We start from the raw sequence: 15,043 nt of genomic DNA on the forward strand, positions 1-15,043 counted from the left end.
ATTTTTAATAGGAAGGAGTACTGTAAGCATTCTATATACATCAAGAGTTTCCCCAGTAGTTCACAACTATCCTTGTGACAAAAATAAAAAGAAAAAAAAAAACAAAACTACAGCCATGTCCAACAGACATTCTTCTAAAAGTGCCTCCGTAACTGAGAACTTCTGTGTAACCAAATGTCTGGGAGACAGGGACTCGGGTCCATCTTTCTGGTGCTAGATCCTCCTGGTTTACCAGATAATAATTCCAGTTCCTAATTACAGGCACAGCAAACGATGAGGCATCCATGATGACAGAGAAAACAGCCAGTGTGTGTGATCATATGTCCCTGCAGATTGCTTTGTATCTTAAGCGACAGCTCCTTGCTGAAACAGGCTAACTCAGTGGAAGACTGCCAAGCATGCTGTGGTGAGATTATCATCTTAGTAGTTATTTATAATAAACTATCTTCTGCAAGTAGCACCTTTTTCAGTATGAAAAAGTCACAGACAATGTATTTCCTTTGCAGTGCAGTGATAGTCTATGAGAAAATGTGCAGACAATATCTAGTGGCATTATTCATTTGAATATGAAGAAGCACTTCTGATGAACATTCTCCAGTATATTCTAAAAAGTGTTCAACACCACTAGAAAAAGCACAAGATTGCCAGATACTACAAAATACAATCTGCAATGAAAATTACATGGATAGACAGGACAGAGTGACCATCCTGTATGAAAAAATCTTGATTTTCCTGCATCCTTAATAACTCTGATGCTGAAACAGCTACCACAACATGGAGTTATCTATGGAACCAAGAAAAACTCCTTCCTTGAGAGATGTTGTTCGAGTTTCATATAATTCCTCAGTGCCATTATTTGCAAGTGTCCTATGCAGAAGTGCTAGACTACCATGGCTTCAACCGAAAAACCTGAATGGGGCCAATGATGCTAGGAGGACTGTGTAAGGATGACATTACTGCAGAAAAGAGCAGTCTTCACACACAAGCCATGTTTTATATGCATCCCCCCCCTCCCATCACCAAATTGCAACTCAGAAAACATACTTGTGGGTTGACTACTCCCACACTCCCACCTGAGTTCTTAGGAACATATGAAGAAAGTTGTATTTTTGCAGGGCTACCACAGAACAGCATCTAGGACAAGGATTCAGTCAAGAGGATCTGTAATACACTCTTTGAAGATCCTGCTGAACAGGCAATGGAAACCGTGAGAGCTCTGATTATGGAGTTCAGCTCTGCTGTGCCCACCAGGAAACAAGCCCTCAGCTTTCCAGAGCTTCCCAGGCTGCAGATACAGGAAGGTATCTCTCAAACCAGTACACCAGTGTGTGACTGAGCTGATAGAAGACATATCCCCACATTTCTAAGTCCACAAAATGCTTAGCAAGTTAGAAATCTTTTTATTTCCACAGATTAGACAGATATTTGGCTCTTAAAAAATTAGTGTCACAGTAATTTGACAGTAGCTTTAGCCAAATAAGACAAAGGCATTCTAATAGTGTATTTCTGCTAAAATGAAAGCAGAAACAGTTCCAATAGCTTTCTACATTTTCTTAGTGATTACGGAGTGCCAAAGGCTACACAATACCACTTGCAGCATTTCATGCCTTCTGCATTTCGCAGCTACAGAACAAGGTTCTCAAATGGTTACACCTTTTGAACAAACTATCTCTGCACTAAAGCCAAAAGGGTCCTCAATGAAACTCATCTGAAGCTTGAACATAACTGAACTCTTTCTCTAGATCTGCTACTTCAGCCTCCACACAGCCCCTTTTATAATCCATCAGCCATGCTTTTGGAGTGCTCTTCATTTGTTTTGTTTTGTTTTTAAAACAAAACAAAACAAAAAAACCAACCAACCAAAAAAAAACCAAAAAACCACACACCAAAAAAAAAAACCAAAAACACTCCCACACCCCCACACCCACACAAACAGGTTCAGAAAGAGAGAAAGAAATGAAACCCTGCTGGGCTGAAGTTTTCAGATGACAAAGCAGAAGGTAATTGTTTAATACCAAGTATGAAAGCTGCATAAAAGGACAAGATGCAGAGGGGAAAAAATCTATTTGGGCTTCCTGCACTGGCATGAAATGGCTGCTTTCCTTCTTACTGCCAGCTCCCATGCTTCATGTTGACATTACACATCCTGTGCTGTAGATCCACCCCCATGCTGATGCTTGCCCAACAGAATTATCTCCTGCGTCACAGCAGTGGTAACAGAACTGCTGGCTCTGCAGATATGAAAGCACTGTTTCAATGCTTAATACACGAAGCAACTGGACACACTACCAGATATTCTGGGTTGGTTTATGGCACTCTCAGTGCTGTATTACTTGGCCCAACCTTCTGTTAACCAGATGGTCTGTTCTCCCCTTGGGACCAAACCATTAAACTTTATTTTATTAATTCCTACCAAAACGCAGGGACAGTTTAGAACACTTGTATCTGATTTATCTCCAACAGGGTTGCTAAGATGAAAATGACCTAAAAATAACTGGAAATGCTGCTTCACACCAACAGAGAACAAGATCTTTTGGAGTAAATGTTTAAATGATCTGCCAGATGAACTACCACAGCAGTATGAACCACATGGATAGCAACTTGTATTATGTACACATACTCAAAGGTACACACTCTTGTCATTGTAAAAGGGTCTAGGTGCATTTTCCCTGATCTAAAGCACTTCTGCCTCGAACAGGCAATTACCACATTTGTGTCTATTCAAATCAATCCCTTAATTAAAAAAAAAAAAAAAAAAAAAGCCTTCCAAAACCATCCGTTAGTGGTGGGACTCCAGAACATCATGTACAGGCAACACAGCAACATGAATGTTCTCACCAGAACATCCAAAACAAAGTCATGAAATCATATTTCAGGGACACACCAGTGCTGACTGAAATCAAAGCTGAATGTTTGTAACATACATGCCCCTTCTGTCAAAATACAAACAGTAAGACTGAAAGGAAAGGATCACTTGAATGAAAGGGAAAGAATTATCCAACGCACACTCTTCCGCTAATCTTGCAAATCTGCTACAACCATGCCCTCACATGCAACCACAAATGAGCATCTTATGTATGTAGGTGGTAGCTGTTGAAAGTTAAGGGCATCTTCTACTCAAGATGTAATTTCCAAACGCCTCCCTGAAAGCTCCATAAGATTAGTCCATGCAGCCAAGGATTTGGTCTTCAGATGTTTACTCACACAAGTAGCTGCAGTGAAACTCAAAATCGCAGTGACTATTCACATGAATGAGCTTTTACTGTATAAGGGCTTTAGCCCCCATTGTCTATTATCTACCAAATGTACTACAGCAACAAGAAAAAGCAATGGCAGTGAGGTCTGACCTATTTAAAAGCCTTTGTTAACGTTCCCAACAGTGGCAGTGAGGACTTATAAAATAAATAAATAAAGCTACATGCCTGCACACAAAACAAAATCCCAGGAATGTAAGAAGAATTCTGCAAAAGTTGCAGTTTTACTGTCTTCCAAAGAAAATAGGAAGACAATCCCTATAAAATCTAACTATAATACATCATTTAAATCTGTTCTTCATGGCTACCACTACAGTGCAGTGCTTCCAAATCACTGTTCAGATTGCTGCACACATGCATCTGTCTGAGGCTGTCTTCTCAATCTAAACCTCCAAATCTCTGCAGGCTGGAGTGTCATATATGCTTAAATAGAACAGCACCACTTTTATCCAACTTTCTACATGTTATTAACTTCTAATGTGGAAGGAGATCACAAACCATCTTCACAAACCACCTGGGCAACTAAAATGCTCTTTTGGTCATCCATTACTGAAAGTCTTACTGAGACATGAATAACTCTCCAATCTGGATGTCAACAGATCAGCAGGTACTGCCTTCAGCTCATAAGCACACTGCTTAATTCACCTGTAAAGAGGATTAGATGTCTTCAGTACATCAAGGAAACAAGGATGAGAACAGACTGTGTGGCATTTTAGCTCCATCTATCTTTAAAATTTCCCCAAAGAGCAGGATTTTTTTTATGTCCCATTTAAGTTACTAACTCATCATCATATGACTGGCCTCCACTGCCATGACATACAAAACTTTAGTATATGGTGACAGGCCCCCTAGAAAGTCATTCCACAACCTGAAACATCATCTACCCTTCAAACGCACTAAAAATAGATTCCTTACCCCCTTGAGGTCTCAGCAGCCCATCTGATATTACAGTACAGTATTAACAAACCTATGTAGACATGAATTCTTAAAATAAATATCTTCAGAGATAAGACCAGAATACCAGCAAGCAAGTAATATTCCTGTACACCACTGAAGTAACATGGGTGAAGCTGTGGAAGCACTGAAGAGCCATGGAGGGCAAAGACCATTTCATGTTCATTTTGCAAGAGGACAGCATGTGCAACCTTTGGTCAACCTGCCTGTCATCTTGCCAAGCAACTTCTGACTCAAGGCTTGTTGTCTGAAAGACCTTTTCTGAGTACAGCCTCAGCAGTTTTCATGCGGTTCCTTGGGAGAACAACACACTGAAAATCTTGTCTTCCCCCCCTGCTTCACAGTGGAAGGAGAGCAACACATTTGTAGAGGGTGTGGAATGGAAAACTCATTGTAGTATGTTATCACCTCTGCAGTCTGATAATTTGAAAATAACTCAGGTTTACTCATTTATTCATGCATCTGGGAGACCCAAATATATTGACTCACTCTTTCAGCAGCCCCAGTGACTACTACAGTTTTGTCCTTGGAGCCAGAGATTCCAGGTCTCACACATGCATGGATATTCTGGGAGGAGAAACCTGTGTGCTCTTGAGCAACAACAGCTTCTCCTCAACCCACCAGGGTAGAAACACACCAGGAGCCAGCACCACTGAAGGGTTAAATACACTCATCCTGCAAGTCCTGAGCTGAAATCCACCATATATGCTGATGCACAACACAGCCTTCAGTCACATTTTCCTACAGAAGAGTTCTCCTCTCCCCAGGTCCTGGTGCTGTTGCACACTGGGCTGTTTTACACCACCTGCTTGATCACAGACCAGAACTTGGCCTCTACATGACCTGACATAGCTGAAAGCTGATATGCTTTCTCCCCACTGCCCTCCCCCAACGAAGATAAATGGTCATTTAGACCAAAAGGAACCTGTCCCCATTGACTTAATTCAAGTTACATTAATTCAACTTTTGGGATGCACTCCTGTCCAGGAACCCAAACCCCTTCTTGCAAGACTGCAAGCTACAGCCATATGAAAGGGGAGGAACAATTAAGCAGTGAAGGAGCTAATTAACAGGCTGAGAGCTGTCTGGCTGCTCTCAATTTTCCATCAGCCATTTGTTAACATTTTTACACTTGGCAAGTTATTTAGCTGAGCATGATAGAAGCAAGGCTTCAGAGCCCACCAGTGCTGGAGGTCCCATGTCCTGCACCCAGAGCCACTCAGCTGTAGACAGGGGAGGGAAAAACTGAAATGCAAAACCAGAGCTTCCAATCAAATATGGAGAGAAACCATTCCCATTGTTCGTTCTGACATTTATTTTTTTTTCAAAGTGCCACTAGTTTCACAACACAGAAGGACACAAGAAGATGACTCCATTGGCCACTGCTTTCCAAACTTTGCTGCATCACCAACTAAGTAGATACCGGATATATATTAGTCTCTTCTTCCATACTCACCACAAGCAACAACACACTTGAGAAGGCATGATCAGTCAGAATTATAGCAGTGACATAGACACAAAGTGGCAGGTAACTAGTTCCCATCTCTCAAAGAGCAGAGCAGGTCTGCTCCAGCCTCACACACCAGAACCACTCATAAAAGATTTTTCTTAAGTACACAGTAGTTTGTTTCAACACGCTCAACAACAGAATCCAGCATCAAGGTCTTAATTTCCAATAGCCCTGTTAAATCCTAATTATGCCTATTTTATTGGGTAGAGGGATAGATCACTGAAGGAATTAAAAAAAATTAAGAGCGAGATTTCAAGGGCTGGACCCCAATTCTCTGGTCTCCTTTGTGTTTGGTCAGAGAGACCCAAATCCCATTACAAAGAGCCACATGCCCACAAATGTAGCTGAGTCTGGTTAGAACTGAAGAATCCAAGTCTAAAAAAATAAAATCTTAAAATAAAAATTTTAAAATAAATACATAAAATCTTAAATAAATACCCGTGTGTCTCTCTAAGTGCTCTCCAGAAACAGTTTGCTCAACTAGAGATGAACACTCATCTTTGATTCACTGCATCCACCTCAAGATTGGCACTCCTGCAGCTATTTCAAGTTGAACCCAGACTGCAGTGTTCACTCTGTTTAATAAAAACTCAGAAAACAACAACAAAACAAAGAAGAACAAACAACAACAACAAAAAACCAAAACCAAACCAAAACAAAAAAAACCAACAACAAAAGGAAATGAGGAAGAAGTTGCTAAACAATCACCACTGACATAAGCCACCTTCTCCAATCCCTCTAGAATTTCTGACTTAGGATCTATTTGAACTGTCAATTTAATATCAACAAGAGAGAGACAGAAAGAAAAAAAACCACTTTTCAGCATCATCAGCCAGCTGAATTCTAGCATTTGGGCCACAGCAAGGCCTTTATTAATGATCCCTTTCCCAGCTGCACACTAAATTAAATTCTCCAGCAAGTCAAAGTAACTAGAAAGTAAATGAACCGCCCTCCATGTCACAATCATGCTGGACCAAAATCTTCCAGCACATGTGGTCTTCCCTTAGCTATGCTGTTAATTTTTTATAAATATGGAGAAAACTCAAAAAAATATGTCCTGCTGGAGCACAGGTTCTATGTGTCACATTCCCCCATTCTGCCCTTTTCTTTGCCAGCAGTGAGAGGTCCAGGGACAGCGAGTGGGAGGAATGTTTTTGCCTGGCTCCTGTGCTAAGTAGCTATTGTGTTTTGAAGCATTTGCATGACAACAGTGCCAACCCAGGATGACCCATCTTCTTCCCAAAAGGAATATCCTGTGATGCCTTCTCTCCACCCTGAAGCACTGCTATTTCAACCATAGGAGCTGCAGGCAGAAAGGAAGAGTTTGCTCATTCGGCAACGAAAAGAAGCCCCCATTGTCCTACCAGGCCACGGAAACAGTGACCACATGTACATCAGAAGATTCCATTTTTAGCATTTTTCAAAACAAAGTCTTCTCTTTCACATTATCACGAGCACAGTGAATCCTCCCTCAGTCCTCCCATCTCATTCTCTGCAATGTCTGCTTTGTTTTGTCTTGAAAAATCATTCTCCTGCCTCTCTGCTCCACGCCACTGCTTTATTAGCAGCAAGTTTCCACTGCACACAATTATGGCATGCCTTAGCCTACTTTTCTGTTTGCTGAATAGCTCTGCCTATTTTCTACTTGTGCTGATGCTACCATTTACTTTTCCTGACACTCTAATCCTTGTATCCTTTGAAGACCTAACTTCCTCCACCATGACAGCAGCTGCAGTTCTCAGGCCCCTTTCCAGTCCTTTTTAATAGCAACAGTAATGCCACTGCTGAACATCCCACCTCCTAATCTTCAGGTCAGCATAGAGCCTGCATCTGTAACAAGTGCTGCAAATACACCACCCAGAGCACGCATTATCTAAATGACTAGCAAGTTATTAATTGCATATTCCTGGAATTGAAAGGAGAATGAAAAACACAGTCCCATAATACAAACACTTAGCTTCTTCTCACATAATCCCAATTAGATGGTCTTATTTTCCACCACCAAGTAAGAAGTGACACACTTCAACAACTGAAATCTTTATTAAGCTAGTTCAAAACTAATAGAAGTAGCCCAGTGAATCAAATGTTTTCTCAGAATTATTTGTTGTCAACACACTGGCCTTGCAATGATTGCTACCCTGATAAGCTCTAAGTCCTTCCTAATCACTCATGACATTGATGCTGTGCCTACAGCTCTTTATGCTGACATTATTAAACAAGTATTCCTGAAGAGACTGTATTTGACTCCACTCAAGAACAATTCCTGAGCATCTTGAGATCTCTCACTTCCATCTTCATTAAATTACCAACTAAACTAAACTAAATTAAGTGCTTCTCTTGATGGATCTTAGCATCTTCTAACCAAAAAAGCTGCTTCTAGCCCAAGCCAAAAACCCCGTGTTCCCCCTAGAGAGCAGTTGTGGAGGTCCAGAATTATACCACAAAGATAAGCCAAAACTATAGAGACTTTTAGATGGAGGGGAAATAGAAAGTATAGCACTGCTGCTAGGTGTGAGACTAATGTTCTGATAATCAATGTGTCTCAAAAATTACTACAAAACAGTCACAACCAATGATGAGGGAAGGCTCTTTTCCATACACTTCTTAAGGAAGAGTTCCTTCAAGTCGTAATTAGGCAAGGATATTTTGAGTTACTGCAGTAACACATGCCAGTTCAGGCTGAACAAAGCAACTGTATCAAGATCTTCAATTTCCAAAGAGCTGAAAAGAACACAGAAGAAAATTTATACTGTATATAAGACTGTGTTTAAGACTCCAGATACAAAGACTCCCCTTTCCTCAACTCAAACCCTCTCCTTCAAACCTCTTCAGAGTTGTATTTGTACTGCAACTTCTGGCACAGCTTCATAAAGCTCAAAAGATGAGGGGCAGACTTTACATCTTTGGAATTGTTTTTAAAGTTGAAAGAACAAAATGGAACAAAATCCAAAACAGTCTCACATGATTTTCTATTTACCTGTGTGTCCAAATTCCCAAACACAAGATGAAAACAGAAGAACACTTCCAAAAGTCAGGATTCAGATGAAGACAACATTCTATTAAATCCAGTCCCCTTGTTTGGAAACTTCTACTAAAGCCTTTTTTTTGCTACAACCAACAAGATAATTATCATAAGTTGATCTATCTCCCTTCCTCCCCCTTTTTCTTCTTTCAGCACTGGCATACAAACCATGCTATTTTAACTTCTTTCCTGTTCTCCCTGTTCTTCTGGAACATTTTATTTTCAACAGTCAACTCATTTGGAGAAGTGCCATGCTGAAGTTCAACCGTTTACAATGTTAACTGTGTCTCTGCCAGCAGCTGAGGACTTGCATCACACCACCTTCTCCAGCACCTCTTGATCAAACAATCTGAGTTCCTCTCTCTGAGAAGTTAGCAGATGTTTAAGCAACCTTCAATCTCATCACACTCCTTTTTTTTTCTCTCAAAATTATTCTCACTCTGAAGAGCAAGATGGCATTTCTCATTCTCTTCTCAATTAACATTTTGCAGACCCCCTGCTCACCTCCTAAGGGCCCATAGATTGCTTGACTATTTAGTGCTCTAGAATGAAAAAAACTGTTTGAAAAGCAAGTAAGCATTTAGGCTGATGAAGTTCAACATTTTTGGTGAAGCCAGCAATTAGAAGTTCAGACTTGAATACATCCTGATCAAGTACGGTGCAAGTTAAGCAAATCATACAGTTCTGACACTAGCAGCAGACCATTTTCATCCACAACAAGTTCACAAAACACATATTCCTTTATTTCAAAATAGAGAAATATCTGTTTGGAGAGCATTTACATTATTTTTCTTCTGCAGTGGATTGGAAGTGCAACAAAATATAAGGAAACAAAACATAAAATTACACAGACATCTTGGCCTTTGTAGACCTTTCCTGATTTGTGAAAACAGGATCTCCTTCCTCTATCAGCGTGTTTCTCCAAATTATGCTTTTCAGAATTTCACTGAGAACTTTTGGGTTTGTCCTTAAGTTTGCTTGGTGAAGCTTCATAATGGGACAATGTTAGTTAATGAACAGCATACAGCTATTCACCAGTTTCTTTTAAAAAAGAACTTTTAAGTCCTTTTTATGTAATTCCTTACTACAAGGCAAAGTTGTTCTGCTCAATTACAGAAATTATCCACAATACCACACGAAGTGTTACAGCAAACTACAGCAATCTCAACTTATATTGTAACTCTACACATTTGGAATAATAGGAAAACTCAATAGGAAAAATTAATATACAGTTGTTCACAGGAGTTCCAGATTTCAAGAGACAAATCTGGGCTTTTCTGAAGTAATCTTCCTCAAACTGTAAAGTTGTACTATTATAAGACTTAAGTTCTTCCCATTCCCTTTTTAATTAAAATTAAACTTGTCTGTTCCTTGGATCCCAGAGTAACATCTGCCAGATGTCCAGACATCTATGTTGAACAATACTCATCTACTTATCAACTCTATTTTTAATTATTTTTTTATCAGTCTTCATAAAAGTCAATCCTCTTTTAAGTCAAAGTTTACAACTCTAATGAATTTGTTATGAACCTTACTGAATTGGAATTATCTTTTTTTTTCCACTTCCACTTGCAATTGTTCTACTTTCCAGTTGCAGCATCCCATTATGTACACATATTCTTCAAGTCTAAACATACCCAACATATTTTTAGTTTTCCTCTTGCAAATTTTTTTGGAAATTATGAAATTCTGAACATGTAATTTTAAACATCTCATCAACAATCCACTATGAAGGTAGTAAAAATGTATAAGGAAATTAAGTATTGCTTACACATTTTTAAAACAGTGGTTCATAGCTTATGCCTAATGGGCTTGAGAAAAGTGATTAAGAAAAGCAAATTTATATACTGAAGCATAAGCTACAAATGCTTTTTCCTTCTGTTAGAGCTTGAACCAAGAAAAATTGTGCGCACACAAACAAAATCAATTGAAAGCCATTGTCTAAATTAAGAAGTTTACACTTGATTAGGATAAACATTCATGTCACTACCATCTCAAGAATTCAGATTATATTTCTAGAACTTCTTTAAAAACCAATGATTCTGGCAGGTTTTTTGGTTTGTTTGGGGTTTGGGGTGTTTTCTTTGATTTGTTTTGTTTTGTGGGCTTTTTAGAAAATAAAATAAGTTCTTTAGCTAGTATTTTAGCAGCAAAATGAACTTCAATCTTTCTGGGCAGAACTACGGCAAGAAACATCATTAACAAGAACAAAATTCTATTGAGAGATTTCAGCGTCATAGTGAATAACACCATTCTCACTCCAACTCAAACTATTGCAGTGTTGTTTGGTTTTCTAGGGTTGTCTGTCACCACAAAGTAGGGTAAGATCATAAAGATCCTGAGCATAAATCTCAAACCGTTCTTGGAGTGCACGTCCCATGTTCAATGGCAATGCATCTCTAGGACACATTGTGGTGCAAACACCAGCTGACCTCTAAAGAAGCGAGAGGAGATTCAGTTCTGAACTATGAGTAGTCAGCATAGTCTTCTTATATAGAGGAGGGATATCTACGATCTGACCCAAATAAGCAAAGGTCAGTGGGCAATTTTTCAGTTTCTTCAATGGTTGCTGATTAAGACCTGTGCAAAGACTGAAAAATGCATCAAAGAATATGACCTCAGGGGGATAAAAACCCCAAAACACCACCACAACAACAACAAACCCAAACCAAACAAACAACAAGAACAAAACAACAACAACAAAAACTCCCAACCCTAAAAACCAAAACAGTTAACTTCTCCTTTTGTCAAAACGTAAGATTAAACATACCTGAAATGGTATGCTCCATGGCCCTCTTCTAAAATATGGAGACAACCACAGTATCTCAGTAATTTTGGTGATGTTATCAGCAACCAGAACTTAAGAAATGCACAGTCGATAAAGCAATATCCTTCCAAGGTATATTTGATTACATTTTTTCCATAGCAAAAATAAAACAAGGACACTGATTTTAACCTTTTAGCTGGATCTCAATTTCATCACAAGTCATTGCAATCCTCAAATCTTTCTATTTTCTTGCACATCTGGGAGTGTTGTGATTCAGATTCACTGGTCCCTTACCCTGACACTTACATCTTCCATATGTAACAAAAATTTGTTCTTAAACTCTTCAGAGTAATGCAGCTATGAACATAACTGATGCTTTTCCATGAAGCTGTGCCTTCAAGCTCAACAGCACTATTGAATCAGTGAATGAAACTGCATTTCAGTCCCCCTCATGCATTTCAGTATGTACTTTGAACTTTTTGAGGAACTGCATCTACCATGCAACTGATGTGCAAATTTAGGTGGGTGGGGAAAGAGCAAGGCCTGCTTTGGGTCTACTCAAAACTATTTCAGATTAAAAGCTGTGTGAAAAAAAAGCACACGAACTCCTGTTCAACTGCTATCTCACTTTAAAGATCTCAGGTTTCCATAATAACATTAAAATCATAATAAGAATGTTGCTCTGAGTTTTCAGAAAAACAGTATTTTATGACACCAAAAAGACAGCTGTGAAAACTGCTTTGTTTTTTCCAAGAGAAATTATGAATGTTATGATGCTCTGAGGAACCTCCTAAAAGCTTGCCAGTATCATTTTAATGCAACCTAGTGAGTGGGGAGAAATATTCCATCTAAATTTAAAACACATCCAAAAGAAGGAATACTCTTGAAAATGAGATGTTAAAAATCCCAAAAATTAGGCACCATCATCATCACCTAGGAAAAAAAAGACATTTTATTATATCCTCTGGAAGAACCTGAGCAGCCTCAAGGTGCATGCACTTACCTCCAAACGCTTTCGAAAATCTATATATATGCTTACATACACTATTTATTTGGCCAACTGATCAACCTCTTAAATTCTGTGGTCTTTAACCAAAGAAAAATATCTAAAAAGGTGACCTCCGCATGAAAGCATCAGAGAAAAAAAGCCTGAGGATGTGTTTCTCTTGTGTGAAGGAGAATGTGAACAATTTCCTCCAATCCTCATTTCCTGATAGCATGAAGACAGTGAGAAGACCCATCACAATGTTGTACACTGAAAAATCTGAAGGAAACCTTAGGGGAAAAAATCATGATTAAGCCAGCTACTGCCAGCAAAGCTTCAAAACCTGGAGAGATATCCACAATGTTAGGAGTACTTCCCATCTCAGCTTTGTCTACTCTCTCTCTCCTCCATTTTCTGGTGGAGCTAGAGAACATGACATGGCTTACCTGACTCAGATCACAGCTCTCTGCCAAACTAGTCACTTCCTCTTAGACATGCAAGCAGCTTCATGAGACAAACAGACCCCCACAGATGCACACACAAAAGCAGCAGCAGAAAGCGCTCAAACTTGAAGGTCTTTCTCCTTCCAAACACCAGAAAAACAAATGAAACTTTGCCTTTTTCTCCCCCAAAAGAAGGAGGTGAAGGGGGGGAGGAATCCTATCAGATCACAACTACATGAAGCTCCAGGAGGATCTCTCTGTGTGGAGAATAGAAACCAAAATGCTGAGAGGGGCCGGGGGAGGGTGGGGGCGAGGGGGGAAGGAGAAGGTTACTCCAGAAGACATAAAGAGCCTGTGGACTCTGTGTGCATGTGTGCGAGAGCGAGGAGAAGCTTTGTGTTGTGGAGCCTGGACTGGAACCAAAGCAGACAGCTTGCAAATGGAGGACAGGGAGATAAAGAAAGGGAAAGAGGGGGAGAGATAGGGAGAAACCTGCTCTGGGTGGTTGAGAAAGGGACAGGGGAGAAAGCGCCTTCTCCCTTGCCTGGTTTAAAGGTAGGGACATCGGGGAACTGAGCAAGTAGAAGTGGGCTCCTTCCCCTTCCTTTCTTCCCTTCTCGCTCTCTTTCTCTCAAAGGAGAGCACAAGGGTGTGTAATGGCTCCTGCTCTCCAGCTGAACGCTGTCCTCCTCCAAGCAACCTCCTGCGGGCACCACCAGCCCCCCAGCCCCGACGCTGCCGGGGACCCCCGCATCCCAGCGAGCCGCGGTGGGGGTACCACCGCCGGGGTGAGGGACCAACCTCGCCAGTGGCGAAGAGGGCAGCGAGAGGGGACGAGGAGAAAGAGGAGGAGGGGGAGAGTGACTGAAAGAAAGAAAGAAAGCAAGAAAGATAAAGAAAGAAAGAAAGCAAGAAAGAAAGAAAGCAAGAAAGAAAGAAAGAAAAAGAAAAAGAAAAGAGAAAGAAAGGAAGGAAGGAAGAAAGAGGTCACCCGATTGCCTGGGTCGTGCCAGCACGGAGCTTTTCTCTCCTCCGTGTGTCTCCCGTTTCTGATCCAAGTCCACACGCACAGCACCATCCAGACCTCGCACACACACACATATCCACTCGGGTACCCCCCACCCCGAAAGCTCGGCTGGTATCTCACTTATCTCCCCATATTGCCCCCCCACCCCCCTCCGTAATGCAACAACAAAAAATTAATTAACCGCCTTCCTCCTCCTCCCACCACCACCACCACCACCACCACCACCACCAGCACCTCCTCCTCTTCTCCTCCTCCATGCAAGAGACTTCTCTCTCAAACAAAACACCCCGCTCTCGCTCCCCTCTCTTCTCTTTTTTTTTTTTTCTTCCTTTCTTTCTTCCTCCTTCCTCCGTTGACGGAATGAATGGATTTCAGAGGAAGGTGGTAGAAAGACAGGGAGAAAAGACTAAACAAAACACACACATACAAACGAGAGATGATCTCTCCAATGCCAAACCAGAGATGGGTTTTAATTGCAAGAACTTACAGGAGCGTCCCGGCACTGCTGCTCTTGCTGCTGCCTCCTCTCCTCTCCTCTTCCTCCCTGCCTAGCTCTTCTTGTTATTGTTGTGGAAGTTGTTTTGTGAGTCTCATGTGCTCCTTGCCAGGTCTCAGCAATGGAGGATCGCCATCTTTCCCTGCTTCCCCCCCCCCCTCCCTCTCCCTCTCTCTCTCTCTCTCTCTCCTTCACTGGTTTGCTGCAGCTGCAGATGACCTGAGATATCCGTCTCTCTCTCTCTCTCTCTCACCCTCTGTGTCTCTCTCTGAATAATGAGCAACCAGAGGGAGAGAGAGAAAGAAGACAATCTCCTCTCCTACTACACAAAACGCAAGAGCACCAGGGGGTGCAAGAATCCTTTCTAACAACAACAACAACGTGTAGGGGAAAAGGAGGAAAAAGAGAAAGAAAAGAGAAGAAAAGAGAGGAGGAAAAGGCAAGAAGAAAGAGGAGGGACGTGGAAGAGGAGGGGGGAAAGCAAACAAACGAGAGAAAGATCCAGGAGGCAGACAGATGGAGAAGATGGTAGAAGGAGGGGTTGAAGATGAAGGAGATTAAGAGGAGGAAGGTGGTAACAAAAAG

At 40.9% G+C, this 15,043-nt stretch overlaps 1 protein-coding gene across 4 annotated transcripts in view; it reads right to left on the reverse strand.

Moving 5' to 3' along the window:
- The window catches only part of ZNF462 (zinc finger protein 462), a 92,652-nt gene extending 77,893 nt beyond the window's left edge, over positions 1-14,759 (reverse strand). Inside the window, exon 1 of one of the 4 annotated variants that reach the window (XM_064641665.1) lies at positions 14,450-14,756. The gene's annotated coding sequence lies outside the window, so the exon portion shown is untranslated. Of the gene's footprint in view, positions 1-14,449 lie in introns of all 4 variants that reach the window. The other 3 variants (XM_064641663.1, XM_064641664.1, XM_064641666.1) reach the window with 3 other exon arrangements.
- Positions 14,760-15,043: the final 284 nt, after the last annotated feature.

The sequence above is a fragment of the Pseudopipra pipra genome, chromosome Z (assembly GCF_036250125.1).
Source record: "Pseudopipra pipra isolate bDixPip1 chromosome Z, bDixPip1.hap1, whole genome shotgun sequence".
Taxonomy (NCBI): domain Eukaryota; kingdom Metazoa; phylum Chordata; class Aves; order Passeriformes; family Pipridae; genus Pseudopipra; species Pseudopipra pipra.